General features: G+C 42.8%; 1 protein-coding gene across 7 annotated transcripts in view; it reads left to right on the top strand.

Annotated features, from left to right (window-relative positions):
* Positions 1 to 16,021, top strand: part of FOXP1 (forkhead box P1) — a 598,636-nt gene that overhangs the window by 317,786 nt on the left and 264,829 nt on the right. The window contains exon 1 of one of the 7 annotated variants that reach the window (XM_029241876.1): positions 3,055 to 4,198. The exons of 5 other annotated variants lie outside the window; for them this stretch is intronic. The gene's annotated coding sequence lies outside the window, so the exon portion shown is untranslated. One more of the 7 variants, XM_029241875.1, reaches the window with a different exon arrangement.

The following is a 16,021-nucleotide window of genomic DNA, read 5'->3' as shown; positions in this document are numbered from 1 at the left end:
ATGTTCTAAGAATTCCATGACAAATATAATATCTTCTACTTCAGTTAGATATTCGATAAGTGGTAGTTTTTATAATGATGAAAGAACCAAGATGGGAGTAAAACTAAATGATGACGAATGAATTTGTCAGCTGTCCTTCCCTTCTGTCAATAACAGAGAACTTCAGCTTTCACACATGCCCTATTAGAATATTTATGTCTCCTAGAATAAGTTCGGTGTGTCCAGTGGATCGAGACTTCGGTAGGCTGAAGGTCAGACTATTCGATCAAACGAGTAAAAATTTTTCTGTGTCAATGGGTCTGTGAAAGGGATTCAGAAAGTGTTAGGGCCAGTGAGTTTGTGTTGGCCTGTCTTCAAGGACCCATGCAGCAGCCTTTCCTCCTTCCTGACTTCGCCCCCCAATACAACTTCCTATCAGAGGATGAGAGGACCAGATCTCATCCCTTGTCTATGAGTCATGTCAGGAGATGCGAGGTTTGTTGTGTGAGCCACCTGGCCATTCACCTAAGCTGATGGGTTGGTCCATCTCTAACCTGAACCACCGCCAGCAGGGGCCTAGAGAAGAAAGTTTCTTAAGTCTATATAAGAGCACATCCTGGATGGCTTTAGATCTCTAGTTTAGCCTGCTTTGAGATCATCTTGAGTTCTTTCTGACTGCGGGTCCTGGCCTACTCACCTGACTCTTTCTAGTATTAGCAGAAAAGAAAACGTGGCTGATGACCTGGCTACATAGGATACAGGAGGTCTACAGATTTTGAGTATTAGCTGTGAGAGCTTGTTGGTTTTCCTGTAAGGGGTAACGAATATTGTGGAGTTGGAGAACGATGTGTAGCAGGCATATGTGTTTTAAGTTCCTGTATTGTCCCTGCACATAACCCAAAGCCAGCTCCAGCTAGCTAAGCAAATGAGGGAATTTCAGTAGCTCATGTACTTGAAGTCCAGGAGTAGGATGGCCGTGCTGTTAGGACTCTGTCCTGCTCTTGTGCTCACCTCCGAGTGGCTGCATCCTGGCCTCTCTCAGCCAGCTTTCTCTTTCTGGGGGCAGGCCAATCCACGTCCTTAAAGCTTTTGAAAACCCGGCAAAAGGACAGTCTCTCTCTCTCCCAGGAGTTCCTACAGAATACTGGTAGTTGAGTGTCATTCTCTTTTGACACATTTCCATCCATCAGCCAATCAATGCGGCTGGCAGAGCAGAACATACTGATTGGTCAGACCCGGTATATGGTCCCACCCTCTGCAGGTGGGAGATGCATCCACCTCCTGTGAACCACAGGGACGGAGAGTGGGGAACCAGGGCATTTCTCCAAAGACGATACAGGCTGGTGTTAGACGAGGAAGAGGAGTGTGGCTGTTCGGCAGAGGCAAAAACAACCCTCTCCACCACCCTGATCCCCTTTGATTTAAGGGTGCCGGTGTCTCGGGGAGCATCTCATGCCTCGCGGTGTCTCCATTTCGCTTCCAGAGCTGCTTGCAGGCCCTGGGCCTGATTTCATTTACAGCATCAGCACACCTCTCTCTTCTTTCTTGCAGTCATGATACCCCAGTCTTTCCCCCAGAGGTTGCAGTAAATGGCCTTCTCCGAGCCACAATCAATGGCATTCCGTAAGGTGTGACAGAAGAGGCCATCTGGCACTTGTCCCACTGTCGTTTCTTGCTGTCCAGGAAGGAGGCACGCTGGAGGGGGAAGGTCGCAGCTCAGTGATGCCCTGCTGTCTCTCAGACGCCTCACCCCCAGACTCGGGGCTGTAGCACAGAAACGCCGCAGCAGTCACACACCTGCCACAGTTGCCCCTTTCCCTTTGTGAAATTTCCCATCAGAACTGGTTTGTGGAATAATGATCATAATGAAAATGATTTTTGAATGCCATTATAAGTTTCAGTGTTCCGCACAATACTTTCCCAAATATTAGATAGATTTTCTTTCTTTCTTTTCTTTTTAAGATGCCAGCGCAGAGATCACTGGCCCATTTCAATTTTTATTGAAACAAATAAACCCAATAAAAACACTTATGCTGAGAGCTGTAGCGCCACAATAAAAGAATCACACTGTATTGAATTTATTGATTTATTTATTTACTCCAACTGGAAAATCGAGTATTGTGTTAATGTATTTTATAAGAATCGCAGTGCTCGACGAAATGGCTAATTTATTTTAGCGTATACATAAATAGCTAGCAATTTTCCGTGAGACAGCCTAATGAAAATGATGCCGATGAAATTGTCTATACTATGAGGAGTGACAGAGACGAGTTATTATTGGGTGAGTGCTAAGACGCATTGAACTGGCCATCGTATCTTTGAACTTTTGAACTGCTACTTGTTCTGTGTGATTTATTGATTTTGCTATCTCTCTGTTTAGCTCAACTTTAGTTTTTGCCCAGCAGTGCAGATAAGTGGTATAGGAGATTTAATTTCGTGGGTATTTGGGGTTAAAACCTGTCTTTAAGAAGAATGCTAAACATGTTTTAATAAAACATGAGTTGCAGGGGTTTTAAGTTTCTGGATGATAGATATCTGATAAGGACCAAAGCAGTGTAGAGGCCAGCCCAAGGGTTCCAGTCTGGGGAAGCGCTCTTTTTCTGAGCTCTGGAAGTTTCACCGGGGCCACGTGCATTTTACTGGCTCCATCAGCCCGACTGCATCCTTAACTGCGTGTATCATTTCTTCCCCTGCCTGTGCCCGGTCGCTCACACCCCGTGTTTTGCAGGGGTGGTTCTGGGGTTCGTGCAGGCAGCAGCGAGGTGCCTCTCCTCCCCTCCTTGTGCACCGAGGGCTGGCCGCTCTTTAAACACCCTCGTTTTGGCGGATCTCTTAGGGAAACTGCTTTCAAGAGCGGCCACGGCTCTCACCTTCGGGATAAAGACATGGAAGCTCGCTCTGCGCCGGGGCCAGGCTGGCTCACAGCTGCTCCCCCCTCTCCAGATCCGGTCTCTGCGGTCCTCATCTGCGCTGCTGTCCTCCTCAGCCCGCCCTGACCTTGGCGGGGGATGTTTTCCTCGATGCTTGGGGAGGGGGGGTGGGTGGGAATCTCATACTGAGTGACGCTGGCCAGAGAGCAGCCTTACTTTTTATTGTTGTCTTTAGGTCTGCAGAACTTTTCTTAAACATGTAACATCTTAGGAACTCATTCTCGATTATGTTTTTGTTTGATTAGCTAATTTCTAAAGGATGACTTGACCACAGTATTTTTTGCTTGCTTTTTTTCTCTGGGGAGGAGGGTTGGAGGAGGTGGGAAAGAGCTTTATCATGTAAAAGTAACCATCCTAGAAATTCCAGGTAATAAATTTTCAGGGGCATGAATGGTTAAGATTCTTCACTCAGTAACACAGTATGTGAATGTGGAATTTTTATGAAGGAAACAGTCTCTTTCTTTAAAAATCTGATTTATTTAGGAGGTACTTTTCAATGACCAAGTAATTTTAACCTTCAGGGGGAGATTGGGGTGGGGGAACGGGAGGAGGTGAGTAAAGGAGGCTTGGATCTTTGCAAGGGTTTGAAAATTCACATCCCCTTTAATGATTAAACTGGCAGTATCTTTATTTGGATGTTAAAAGCTTTTTCTTACATTGCAAACATTCTCAGCAAATTTACAGTCAGATATTTGGAAACAGCTAACACTTTAAAAAAAAAAAAAAGAGGGAGGAGGAGGGCCTGTTTGAACTAGGAAACAAAATTAGTGGGAATGACTAAAACGACAGGACTGACCCCAACACCATTAGCCAGGGGGGAAAAAAAAATTCCATTTCATTGCAACTATGTTATTGTTTACTTTACCATACACATCCTAATATGGTTACCTCCCTGTCGGAGGCGGCCAAGCCCAGGGGTTGAGAGGCCCCCTCCGGGAGAAAGCTCCTAACTGCCTCTCAGACAATAAGAAACAAACGGTACAACTCCACAAAAGGCTTCCCTGAAAATAAGTGTCAAATAAATCCTACAGAACTCTTGCTTCTGCCACGGAGCTCTGTATACGCAAACCTGTTTTTATGCCATTGCTGCCAGGGCTGAGCTGCATTTGTTTGGAAATAAGCCATTGCATATTCTTTTTTCCTTCTTTTTTTCTTTTCTTTTTTTTTTCTTTTTTCTTTTTTTTTCTTCTCACTTCATCTGAGGGCTCTGGATTAATTCCTTGAGACATATCTTTGCATACATGTCTCATGAGTTATGTTTCCTGGAGCCTTTTACTAGGAACATTAAGGTAAGAATGTTGATTTAGCCCGGGACCTTTGTCACTCAAACTAATGCTCATCAGTGATATAGACATTGTAAAGAAATATTGCGGAGGTCTTTTGTGGTCCCCCCTCCCAAACGGAGAGGTGCAGTTGCTTTTAATTGTCATGCATGGATTCCCGGGGGGGGGGGGGGAATGCCACCAGTTGTGGATGATATGGAGCAGAGGTGTACTCACTGGTGTAAACACTGGTAAAGACACCCCGATCCTGTGGCAGCCACAACAGTTTCACGAGAAGGCTTTTCCCGTTGTTTCTTCTAATTCTTCTCTACTTGTGGTGTTTCTTTCTTCTTCCTCTTTTTTTTTTTTTTTTTTTTTCCCCTTCAACTCTCCTGATCTTTCCCAAATCCTCATGGTCTTGAGGCTTGCCTGTTATTATCTGCAACTCCAGAACAAAGGTACGTTGCTTAACTCTGTGCTTCGGGGGAGGGCCAAGTTATTTTGGGAGGGATGTCTTCCTAATGCATGAGTGGCTGACCTAAAAGGGGGGGGGGGGGGAGATCATGCCTAGAGCCGAGGGACGAGAGAACACGCACTGTGGCAGTTTTTATGTAGTGGAGTTTATTTTTATGCAACTTAAAGAAGCAGCAGCATCTTCGGTTAGAATGGACTGTGTAGCTCCTGAAATTCTACACTTGATGTCACTGATGTGTGTATATTGCATTACCAAACCGGGGTTCAGACATTTGGGGATACTTGAATCTATGACAGCAGATAAGGTTTTTTGATTGGCTTCTACATCCAGTTTATCAACATTAAATAAAGGAGCTAGGATTTTTTTTTTCTTTTTCTTTTCTTTGGAATTTTAATGTAAAGGTGTGAGTGTTTGGGTGACTGGCGTACGTACTTTTTTCTTTTTTTTTTTTTTTTGGTCTAATTGCTTTAATTCCCTGGGCACCTTCACTTATTTCTCAATGATTGTGTTCTCTCATTTTGCGTAATCTGGTGCTCTGTTAGCGCCAAGGTGGAGGTTGGCTGTTTTTAACTAATTGTGCCTTGCTGGGTGGCAATACAATAGAAAAAGTACAGACCACAGGAAATTCATCTCCACCTGAAAAAGGGACTGGAATAGAGTGTGCAGATTCATAATGGAAAACAAGAGCAAATTAAGCCTTAGTGAGGGATATTAACAAGCTATTAATCATAATAAATACGTTTGGCAGTGTTGGGTTTGCATTCTATAGTTTTCAGTTTAAAATAAAAATCAAAGTCGGTGATTAGAAGAGGAAATAGTTCTTTGGCTTGTGAGAGGCTGGGCTATACTTGTTCATTAGTTCAAACCATATTAAAAGTGAGCAGTTTGTTCCAGAATCAAGTACATCGTTCCCAAGCAGATTTGAATACATCCCCGTCCAAATGCAATCTCGGGTTCATGCCACGATTGCTTGGCTTTTTCTGAGCATCTCTGCTTCAGCACGGAACTCGAGTGCTAAGAATTTTATTTTACATTATTACATTGCTCGCACATTCCTGCTGGTTTCTTGGCTGTGGATCATCTCTGTGCATGCACTGTAGCCCCGTCAAGGTGAAGCTCTTTGAAAAATAAAAATCCAGTGCATTTAACTAAAATGAGCTTGAACAGCCTCAAAGTTTGTATCTTAGAAAGCTGCTAATTATGCTTGTCGTAAAACATATCTGAGTGGTAGGTTCTGAGTCCAAACAGAATCGAGGGCTGCTTTAGAAATATAACTGTAGTCTGTGCTTTTAAAGAGGTTTATTTTTACTTTGGGGCCATGGAGGGGGTGATTGGAATTAGTAGCCTTTAATTAGACGGGGAGATATTCAAATTTTACAGGGATTTATGTTAGAACATGGAATGGCGGTGGCTCTTTCCTCATTATGAATCCTCCCTGCACATAATGAGGTTCATCATTAGTTGATGGAGTGAATTTGCCCTAGCTCTACCTTGAAAGGCACATAATTTACATACTACTTCACAGCCTAAGCATTAATGGATTCCTCGATGAATAAAATGAAAAGCTACTTTCTTTAAATTTTTGAACACTGTTTAGATAATACGATTTTAATAAGACATTCAATTTGCTTGTTAAGTATATTTGAAAGTGCCTTTTTTTTTTCTTTTTGGGAAAAACATATTTTGGCTTGCCTTGCTGTATATCACAGTGGATGGTTACCCTAACAGATAAATCAGAGAACATATGGGGTACATTGTAAGGAAAATGGGGAGAATCTTTAGGCAGAGAGCTATTTTTAACACGTGAGCCTCAAGATTATCGATTGTTGTGTAGAAACTCTTCTGACATGAAATGATTATAACAAAAAGGTTGGAAAACAAGCTTATAATTTGTGTATGGCTTTGCATATCTAAAATGTGCATGCATGTTCATTGCAGCCAATGCTGACAAAATAGCTAGCTGCCCCTTCTGATTTATTTTAATGATGGAAGAACAGGAACTTCCTTGGTGCAGCTGCATGCTTGAAACTGCTTCGATGTAGCTGTGATTCAATGAGGGGACACGGAGCTGGAGGCCGTCTAATGGGTAATCAGGTCATCAGGTTAGGAGCGCTCTGGTCTACTCCATAAATTCAGCAAGTTTCTGGCTCTGTCACTCTTCCGCCTTTTAGGTGGAATGCGGAGAAAATCAGCTTTGACTTGGCGTGATTTGAACACGGATGTCTTTTCAATAAGTGGGGGGGGGCGGTTGGTAATAGCATGTTATTGAACATGTCCTTTGCTTGTTGGGGACAGGTCACCCCGGCATTGTTATCGCGGCTGCAAGTGGAAACAGGTTTCTGGTGGTTTGTCACACTCAGGAGCAGGGAAGGTGTCTGAGTATAAGCGGAAGCCTTGTTTTGATAGAATGCTTTATTACCTGAAAATGATCAGCATATATTAACATTAATAGAATAGTCCATGTCATTCTTTTTTAGGTAATTTACCTCTGCTACAGACCTGTCTGCCGGAAAAGGGAAAAAAAAAATCTTCCTCTCTTCTAAAACATATATTTGTTTAGAGAGTTTTCACTGAAGTGTACATGACAATTACAGCTGTTCATTAACAAAATTGGGTATTTGTTTTAAACTTTAACCAATCACTTTGATATGCTAATTATGGTGTAATTTAATTTGAGCCCTGTAATGATGATGCCGTTATTATGGACATAAATGATGCAGTTAAGCTGAGAGTAATCTCATTTGCATACTGTACATGCCAGTAAATTAAGCCCTTTCTTCGACTGCTTCAGCTTTAATTTTCCACTTCTTTTCACACAGCTCCTTTTCAGCCCCTCTCTTATAAGCCCACTTGGTAATAGTCCTGATGACTGTTTGATGTGAAGAGTTTCTGCACCACAATAATGCGGGACAGAAGATGTAACATTTAAAGGATTCATTATCTTGCTGAGTGTTCCTTTAAGAAGGAAGGATTAGAGAGGGTGAGGGGAGACAAAGTGTCCTTTCCATGGGATATGGCAGCCGCGTCCGCCCCCCCCCCCCCCCCCCCCCCCCCCCCCGCCCCCTCCGTTAAACTCAGATGTGGGACCTCTTACTTATAAATGTTCTCCCACCCCACCCCCGGTACCGTAGTTTACTGTCACAAATTGTGTTGCGTTCAACAGCAGTGAACTTCACGTGATGGCTGATTGTAATTACCCCATGCTGGTTGGAGGGAAAGTTTAATTTAGCCCACATACTACAGTTCTTCAAATCTGGGCTTATATAGATGAGATTATAATTTTGAAACAATTCCGAAATAGACTGACTGCCATCTTCAAAAGGAACTTTTTTTCCCTCCCATCTGCCTTGATTGTCAAAAAACTACGAGTTTCAGCTAGTTCTACAAGGATGTCCTCGGAGTCGAAGCCCCTGGCTGCTGCCCTCCGTGAGCCCAGAGACCCGCTCTGTGGCTTTCTAGAGCCTGGGTGAACCAGTGATGGCTCCAGTGATCCATCTGAACCAAAGAATGCTCAGGGCATAACTAAACTCTTCTAACTGGTGAGCGGGTTCTCCCGTGGCTTGTGTTGAAGCCGGTGGGAGTTGAGTGGGTGTAATGGAGAACTGAATTTAGCTCTGGCTTTTAAAGAGGGTCAGAGGCCTAAAAATAGTTCAGACTGCTTCACTCTCCTGCAGGCTACTTCCTCGACAAATGGGAGAGTATTAAAAAAGAGAAATAGGCTGTGTCCATCCTCGTGTCTTGGAACTGAAAGTCTTGCCCTTCCTTCCGAAGGGTTTTCCAGTCCTCTCCCCCTCGACCCAAAGTTTTGCCAGTTGATGCGCATCCCTTCCCACAAGCTGTCCTGTGTCGGGAGCCTCCTTTGCTAGTAGCCTGGCAGGCAGGCAGGTATTGCCATGACCAAGGGCGCATGTGGCTTCCTCAGCCTGGTAGCAGTGACAATAGGGAATTTCTGCCTCGCTTCGGAAGTCTTGATGCAGGTGAACATCTCTTCTCCCGGTTGTTTTTGAATGAAGCAGATGCTCCGCACTGTTGATACGATGTCAGGCTGTTTGTTTCAAAACAATTTGAACTTAATGAAAAGTATAAACCTTTACGGGCTTTTTCGTCCCCTTTATGTAATTTCAAAATTACCGTAGGATGCCAAGATGTGCAAAATGCTTGTAAACATACTTGTGTGTGGCTATCATTCTGTATCCAATATTGTATTTTTCCAAAATGGGAAACCTTTTTGTTTTCAGTATAATTTAGGGAGATAGGGGAAAGGAGATATGATTTTGTGCCATACTGTAGAACTTTTGCATTTTACAGAGACTAGACTTCCTTCGTTCAAACCAAGCTCCTAACTAAGCAGACATTCCCGCTGTGAAACTTCCTATTTTTAGGAAGGGGAGTAAACAAAGAATGAAGTACCGTAAGAACATAAGCTCCTTGAAGGCCAGGTATATTTATCTGAATTTCCAGTACTCGGAAACGTGCCTTGCCATGTAGTAGGTGTTCAAGATGTAGTTCCTGATTGAAATCAGTCTGCTTGCTCCTGTAGGCTTGTGAGCATCAAATGAGAAAATGAGGAAGAAAATGCTTTCTAAAATAAAGACTTCGAATATGCTTGATGGTGTTTAGACGGTAAACCCCATCAATCCGCCCTTCCTCTGGCCCCTCCCCTGTGTGGGAGCCACTCACAAGGGTTTACAGTTAGGCAGAAGCAATCCTAGATGGGAAGCACTTCAGCCCAGATTATTGATGAATACCTGTAATGATAACAGCTAGCAGCTATTGGGCAGCAGCTATGGGCCAGGCACGGTAGTAAGTTCTTGTCATAGGTGATGCTCTTGAATTCTCCCAACAACTTTTCCAGGTAGGCACTGTTCGTTCCATCTTTTTTAATTTTTTTTTTAATTGAAGTAGAGTTGATTTACAGTACTATGTTAGTTTCAGGTGTACAGCAAAGTGCTTCTGTTATACATATATATGTATATGTCTGTATTCTTTTTTCAATTCTTTTCTGTTATAGTTTATTACAAGATATTGACCGTAGTTCCCTGTGCTGTACAGGAAATCCTTATTGTTTATCTATTTGATATATGGTAGTGTGCATCCATTAATCCCATACTCCCAGTTTATCACCACCCCTCCCCCACTTACCCTTTGGTAACCATAAGTTTGTTTTCTATGTCTGAGAGTCTGTTTCTGTTTTATAAGTAAGTTCATTTGTACTGTTTTTTAGATTCCACATGTAAGTGATACCATGTAATATTTGTCTTAGTCTGACTTACTTTACTCAGTAGGACAATCTCTAGGTCCATCCATGTCACTGCAAATGGCATGGTTTCATTCCTTTTTATGGCTGAGTGATATTCGTACCACATCTTCTTTATCCATTCATCTGTTGATGGACACTTAAGTTGCTTCCGTGTCTTGGCGATTGTAAATAGTGCTGCAGTGAACGTAGGGGTGTATGTATCTTTTCGAATTAGAGCTTTGGTCTTTTCTGGATATATGCCCAGGAGTGCGATTGCTGGATCAAATGGTAGGTAGACGTGGTTTTAGTTTTTTAAAGGGAACTCCATATTGTTTTCCGTACAGTGGCTGCACCAGCTGACCTTCCCACCAGCAGTGCAGGAGGGTTCCCTCTTCTCCACACCTTCTCCAGCATTTGTTGTTTGTAGTATTAGTCTCATCTTCTGGAGGTGGCTGCTGTGAGGAAGATGCAGCCCCAGGTCCCACAGCTGTAGGGCTGGAAGCAGGACGTGTCCTCCTTCAGGGAAACTCCAGGGTGCTCACTCCTGGCCACTGCACTTCAATCCTGGTTTTCAATGTAGATACACACACACTCTCTATGGTAATACATAGTGTTAGTATGTAGTGTGTGCAGAGGCATACGCCATGTCGCTCTATCTTAAGTGTGTTTTATACGTACATTTCTTGAACAGCTGCAGCTAACACTTCACATATTTCATTTGCAAAGAGGCCTGACAAGGTAACTCTTATTTGTCCCTACTTATGGGTGAGAAGACTGACCTTCACTCGGATTAAATTACTGGCTTACACACACTGGGCTCCGAACCCAAGCCCATCTGCCTGCACAGCCCTTGCTTACTTAAATCACCGCTGTATGCTCCCCACTAAGTTGTATTCCTTGAGATCATTTTGTGCTTCTAAGACAGTTAACTTATTTTTGAGTGCCTGTGGTATTTAAGGTCTTTCTTATTGATTTTATATTCTGGGGATTTAGACTTTAAATGTGTGCTCTAAATAACTGAGACATCTCCTAATTCCCCAGTTATAGTGTGATGTCAATTCCTGGCAGGAAGCCAACTTCCCGTCACACCTCCCCCCGCCACCCCCAAACATACAAACTAAAATGTTGTTAAATTCTTTTTTTTTTTTTTTTTTTTTCCTTGGGGGAGGAAAATGCTATGCTGCTTTCTTCCCCGTGATTGAAGCCTTTCTTACTTTTATCTTGACAGGTGACAGAATGAATATCAGCTGTGGAATTTACAGATATGTGGGTCTATAGATGTTTGCGTGTATCCCCATGGACACGTGCAGACTCATAGCTTGTAGTCTTCCTTATCTGTATTGCAGGCCACACGTAGAGAAAGCAGTGAGGCAATGTTAAGGAAACGTGCCACTTCCTTATCCTAATTCTCCTCTCCCAGCACTGTCCCTCTGCCCCATATCTCAGCAGTCCCATTTCAGGCATCTAAAGTGATAACGGTGTGGATGGTATCCTTTTCCCTTATATTCAGAAAGTCTTCCAGAATCTTGAAATGCCCTTAGGCCTGCGCTGTCCAGTATGGGAGCCACTAGCCAGAAGTGGCCGCTGAGCCCTTGAAGTGCGGTAGCCCGAATCGATGTGCGAAATGTATAAGATACACACTGAAGTTCAAAGGCTTAGTTTAAGAAAAAAAGAATGTAAACGATCTCGTTACTAACTTTTATATTGATTGTATGTTGAAATTAAAATATTTTGGCTATATTAGGTTAAATGAAATATATTAAAGTAACTCCCACTGTTTGTCTTTACTGTTTTAAGCAGGACGAATAGATATTTTTAATTGCATGTATGGTTTGCGTTTGTGGGTCTTATGTTTCTGTGAGACAGTACGGCTCAGCATGTACATCCTGCCTCTCTGTACGTGAGGACTAGTAGACAGGTGGGAGGGGGGCAGAGATTTATCCCCCAAATGGATAGAGAGCTGCAGTGAGCATGCTCCACAGGGGACCTGGCCTGCAGCAGAGGCTCAGGAAATATTTCGGGGTGCAACCCTGGATAGCAGTGTTTCTACATGGAAGACACTAAAGAAATAATCCCCTCAGTTGTTTCAACACCTTATCCTTCCTAATCGCATTGGGGATATTGCACTTACCCTACCGTTTCAAAAACCTTGGGCTTGTAGAGTGTTTGTATACCTAGCTGTAGCGCCCTTGACACCAGTAGACCTTGGCTCATCGACTCTAGTGATTCCATTAGCATAGGTCATCAGAGAGAAGAGAATGGGGTTCCTTGAATGTTCCAGATGGCTCTCTGTGCTGGGCTTTGATAACCTGCAGGAGCTGCTACAGGGGTCCCTGGTGCCCTAGGCTCCTATTGGGGCATTTCTCTTATTCTCTTATTAGATGCATTTGTCTCTTTGATACTCTCTGATACGTATTCTTTACCTAGCACAGGCGTATCCTGCCTTAAGTAAGCTTTAAGTGTAAGTGTAGTTGTATTTTTAAGATAGAGACAACACGCTATGAATGTACATTATTCAACAAATGTTGATTAGGAACTGGTATCATTAGGTGTGGTGGGCTCCCTGCCTTCATAAAGCTCATTCAGTGTGTAGACAAGTAAGCAATGTCGTAGATAACTTCAACTTAAGTGAAGTCAGTGATTGCTGGATTGGAGCTATGTTGTTTGCCTTATAAAAAGATTATTTGATTTTGTTTTTTTAAAGGGGATTCATAATGAGTAGCCCTTAAAGCGACATGCGATCCCCCATTCAATTTATTGTACAGGTGATCTAGGTAATTGTAAATTTTCAGTAATCCCTGTGGAAAAGTGAGCTACATACTTAAAAGTTTTTTTTTCCCCCCCCTCAACATCCATCCCAGTTCTTAAAAACCCAGGGAAGCTTGATCTGCAGTCTTTTCTAAGATTTTTTTTCCCCCCATCAGCATAGATGGAAGCCTTCACTGGAATGAACATATGGGAATTATAGCTGTCACCTCATCCATTAAAAGCAGGCATTCAAGTGGAATATTATCCCACTTTACTTTTCGGTCCTTAAGAAGTCAAGGGACAGGGTATTAGATGTGAGATGGCCTTAGGAAGACTGGGGCCTGGCAAAGATCAGTCCCCAACATGAAATGTGCCCACTTCCATGTTAGGCGCTGAAATTGTTCACCTATCCCTCTGCCCTTATCTGCCTTGAAGCTGCAACTTCATTCGTATCGGTTGGTTTTTAGGGTGTTTATATCTCTGGGCCACTGGCTCCCTGCGATGATTATTGCTTGAAATTTTCCATACACTGCTTCCGTTTTCAATCACCCTGCCCTAGTTGGCCTAACATCGACTCTTTGAACTTCACAGGGGAATCATGTTAATGGTAAATTCTGCCCTTTGCATAACGGAGGAGGAAAATGCCTTCAGCTGTCTGCGCTAAACAGTTCCTTGTAGATCCCTTGGAGAGGAGAGCCTCCACCCCTACATCAGCCCCACCTTCCAGCAAATGATCTTCTAAACGGAAGCAAGTAGCTGTCCCTGGGGATGTCCCTGAGGCTGCAGAACTTCACAGGCAGTGCGACTTGCAGCTCTAAGGTTTTGAAGGGCAGCCCTACCCCTCCTCAACCCCTACCTCTGTTAGGCTGTTGCTGTCCCTTCTTCTGCAAGGACGGGTTCTGGAAAAACAGCCTTGGGTCCTCCTGGGTTGTCGGTTTTGCCAGGTGGCCTCAGATGCAGAAAGTGAGGTGTGCTGATTGGATTAATTTACAGTTGGAATATGATGAATGGTTCGTCTCCTTTTACTGTGTTGTGGTTTGAGGTATTTGGCCCTAAGAGCGTTTGGCAAATCTTCCTGTTGTCCAGAAAGATTTTTTGTGTTTCGATTTAATAGTTCACGACTTTTAAATTAAAAAAAAAAAAAATTGGGGGGGGTATCGATTCAGTTATACATACGAAAGGTATTTCGAGGACTTGTAATTAGAGGCAGACCCTTCTATGTCCATCTCTCCAAATTGATACGCAGGAAACAGCACTACCGAACATTCTGGAAGTAAGCTTGTACCACTAAAGGTCAGTAATGGTTGTATAAAAGCTAAGGCTAGTAGTGGCTCTAACATCCAAGATAAGAACTGCAATCGCAGAGAACGTACAGAACAGGAACCCCTGGGAAAAGAGCAAAAATTCTGTCATGTAATGATGTTTGCTTTGGGGTAAAAGGAACACTGATGTACCAAAGCCTTAAATTCTCTTTCTGATCCTGTTTTTATGCATTCTGAATGTTTTTCTAGCTACCCTCCTAGTTGTGTTCCCAAAATGTATACGTCCTCATCCTCTCTTGTCCTTCATGGCATCTGCAGTAATCACTTGGGGGGTACAGTCTGTAAAATCTACCTCGTGCTCTAATGTTCATGTCAACCTTGGTAGGCTGTGGGCTTCTGCATCCTTCCATCCATCCCTCTCCTTCAGAGTGCTGTCAGGGGCTCTTTTTCTTATAACTTTGAAACCAGTTTTCTTTTTGGAATTCTGTTTTCTGTATTCATTTTTTAAGATCTCTTGATGTGGACAAGATTCCTCCCTCAGAGAAAGCATATTTTTTTGTTTCAGCTTTTGCTTACTACCATGAAGATGTCATGGAGCATGAGTTCAGACGTCCTGTAGAGCGATCGCCAGCAGATGGGTGGGATAGCTGTTACTACTTCTCCCCTCTGCCACTTCTCGCAGCAGGCATTGCTAATCAGTCCCAGCACTCTTTCTCAGCAAGCCTGACTGTGGCCTGTGAATCTTTCTTTTAAAGAGTGCCAGCCTCTGCTAATCGATACAGTGCCTGGCATGAAATCTCTCTGCCCAGTTTGGTCTGTTAGGTTTTACTGTATGTGAATTTGGTGGATTGTATGCTGTTACTACATGGTGGCACATATTGTATCTTAATACTGTCAGATTCCTTTTATATTATCTCAGTTTGCTAAGCCACTTACACCTTCAGAGTTAGCTTTTCGGACACACGCTTTTTTTCAGACGTAATCTAGGATACACTAGACAACTCCCAGAAATTCCTTTCAAGGTGATGATTCTGAAATAGGCCAAGTACCAATTCCCCTTTGAGCTATATAACTCTTTCTCAGGTACAGAATTTCTTGTGCATGCAATTTGAAGGATCACCCAGGAAATGGATGTGGCCTTCGTGCAAGAGATAACATTGAAGTATGGACTTTTTTGCCCTTTGGCAAATTGCCTAGTCCTGTCATTCTAAATTTCTGGGATACTAGGTGCTGACACCCCACCTTCTTTGCTGTCTCCATAGAACACAGTCCAGTTAGAGTCCTCTCAAATTATTTATGCACCAGAAAGGGAAAAAAATAGACTTTCTCTGTCTACCCATCTTGTCTTGTTTACTTGTTTTTCCTAGAATTAAAAAGAAAATGAACTCCATATTTTAAAAACTTTGCCTGGTAAATAATGCTTACCGTCTGTTAATTGTTTTCTAATGCATAAGATGAAATTTTTAGCGTCCAGAACTTATTCCAAAATCACCACTAGGTCATTGAGTTGGTGTGGTCTCTCTCCTAGCCCCACCCCTTTGGATACTTGTGATAAATTAATTCTCTCTTGAAAGATTAGAAGAGCTCTCCTAGTTTTTCTTACAATGTAGCTGTAGGTGGGTTGGTTCTTCCTTAAGTATTTGTGTCATCAGAAGTCTTGTTTTTCAGTCCCTTGAACTTATAATGTAAAAACGAGAATCAGTTCATTTTGTTTCCCTTGAATGTGAAGAAAGAAGTGTATTTGCAGGTGTTATGATGCCTAAACATTACTGTGCTTATGTTTAGTTGTTTTTTAAAACTTTTAAAGGCTACATCTTCACTTTTCCACGTCAGGATGAGTAAAATTGATTCATGGTTCTTGTACGTAAAGAAGCTATTTTAAACCGAATTGTCCCCATTGACAGAAAAGGGGGACTTTTGCTGTCAGTTGCAGAAATGTGGTTTTTCACCAAAGCAGTCTATCCCTGAACCAGAGTGGATTTGCAAACTTGCTTTTTAAAAGAAAAATATGCTTGTATGATGAAAGAGGAGAGCCAGAAACAGGTATCTGGATAGTCAGAATCTACTGGGGTTTTTTTCCCTTGCTCTGGCAAGCCTGCCATACTTGTAGGTGTATCTCAAATGGA

The sequence above is a fragment of the Monodon monoceros genome, unplaced genomic scaffold (assembly GCF_005190385.1).
Source record: "Monodon monoceros isolate NGI ecotype Baffin Bay Population unplaced genomic scaffold, NGI_Narwhal_1 Super_Scaffold_3, whole genome shotgun sequence".
NCBI classification, from domain to species: Eukaryota; Metazoa; Chordata; class Mammalia; order Artiodactyla; family Monodontidae; genus Monodon; species Monodon monoceros.
Note: the sequence above shows the minus strand (reverse complement) of the source record. Positions and strands in the feature narration are given on the sequence as shown.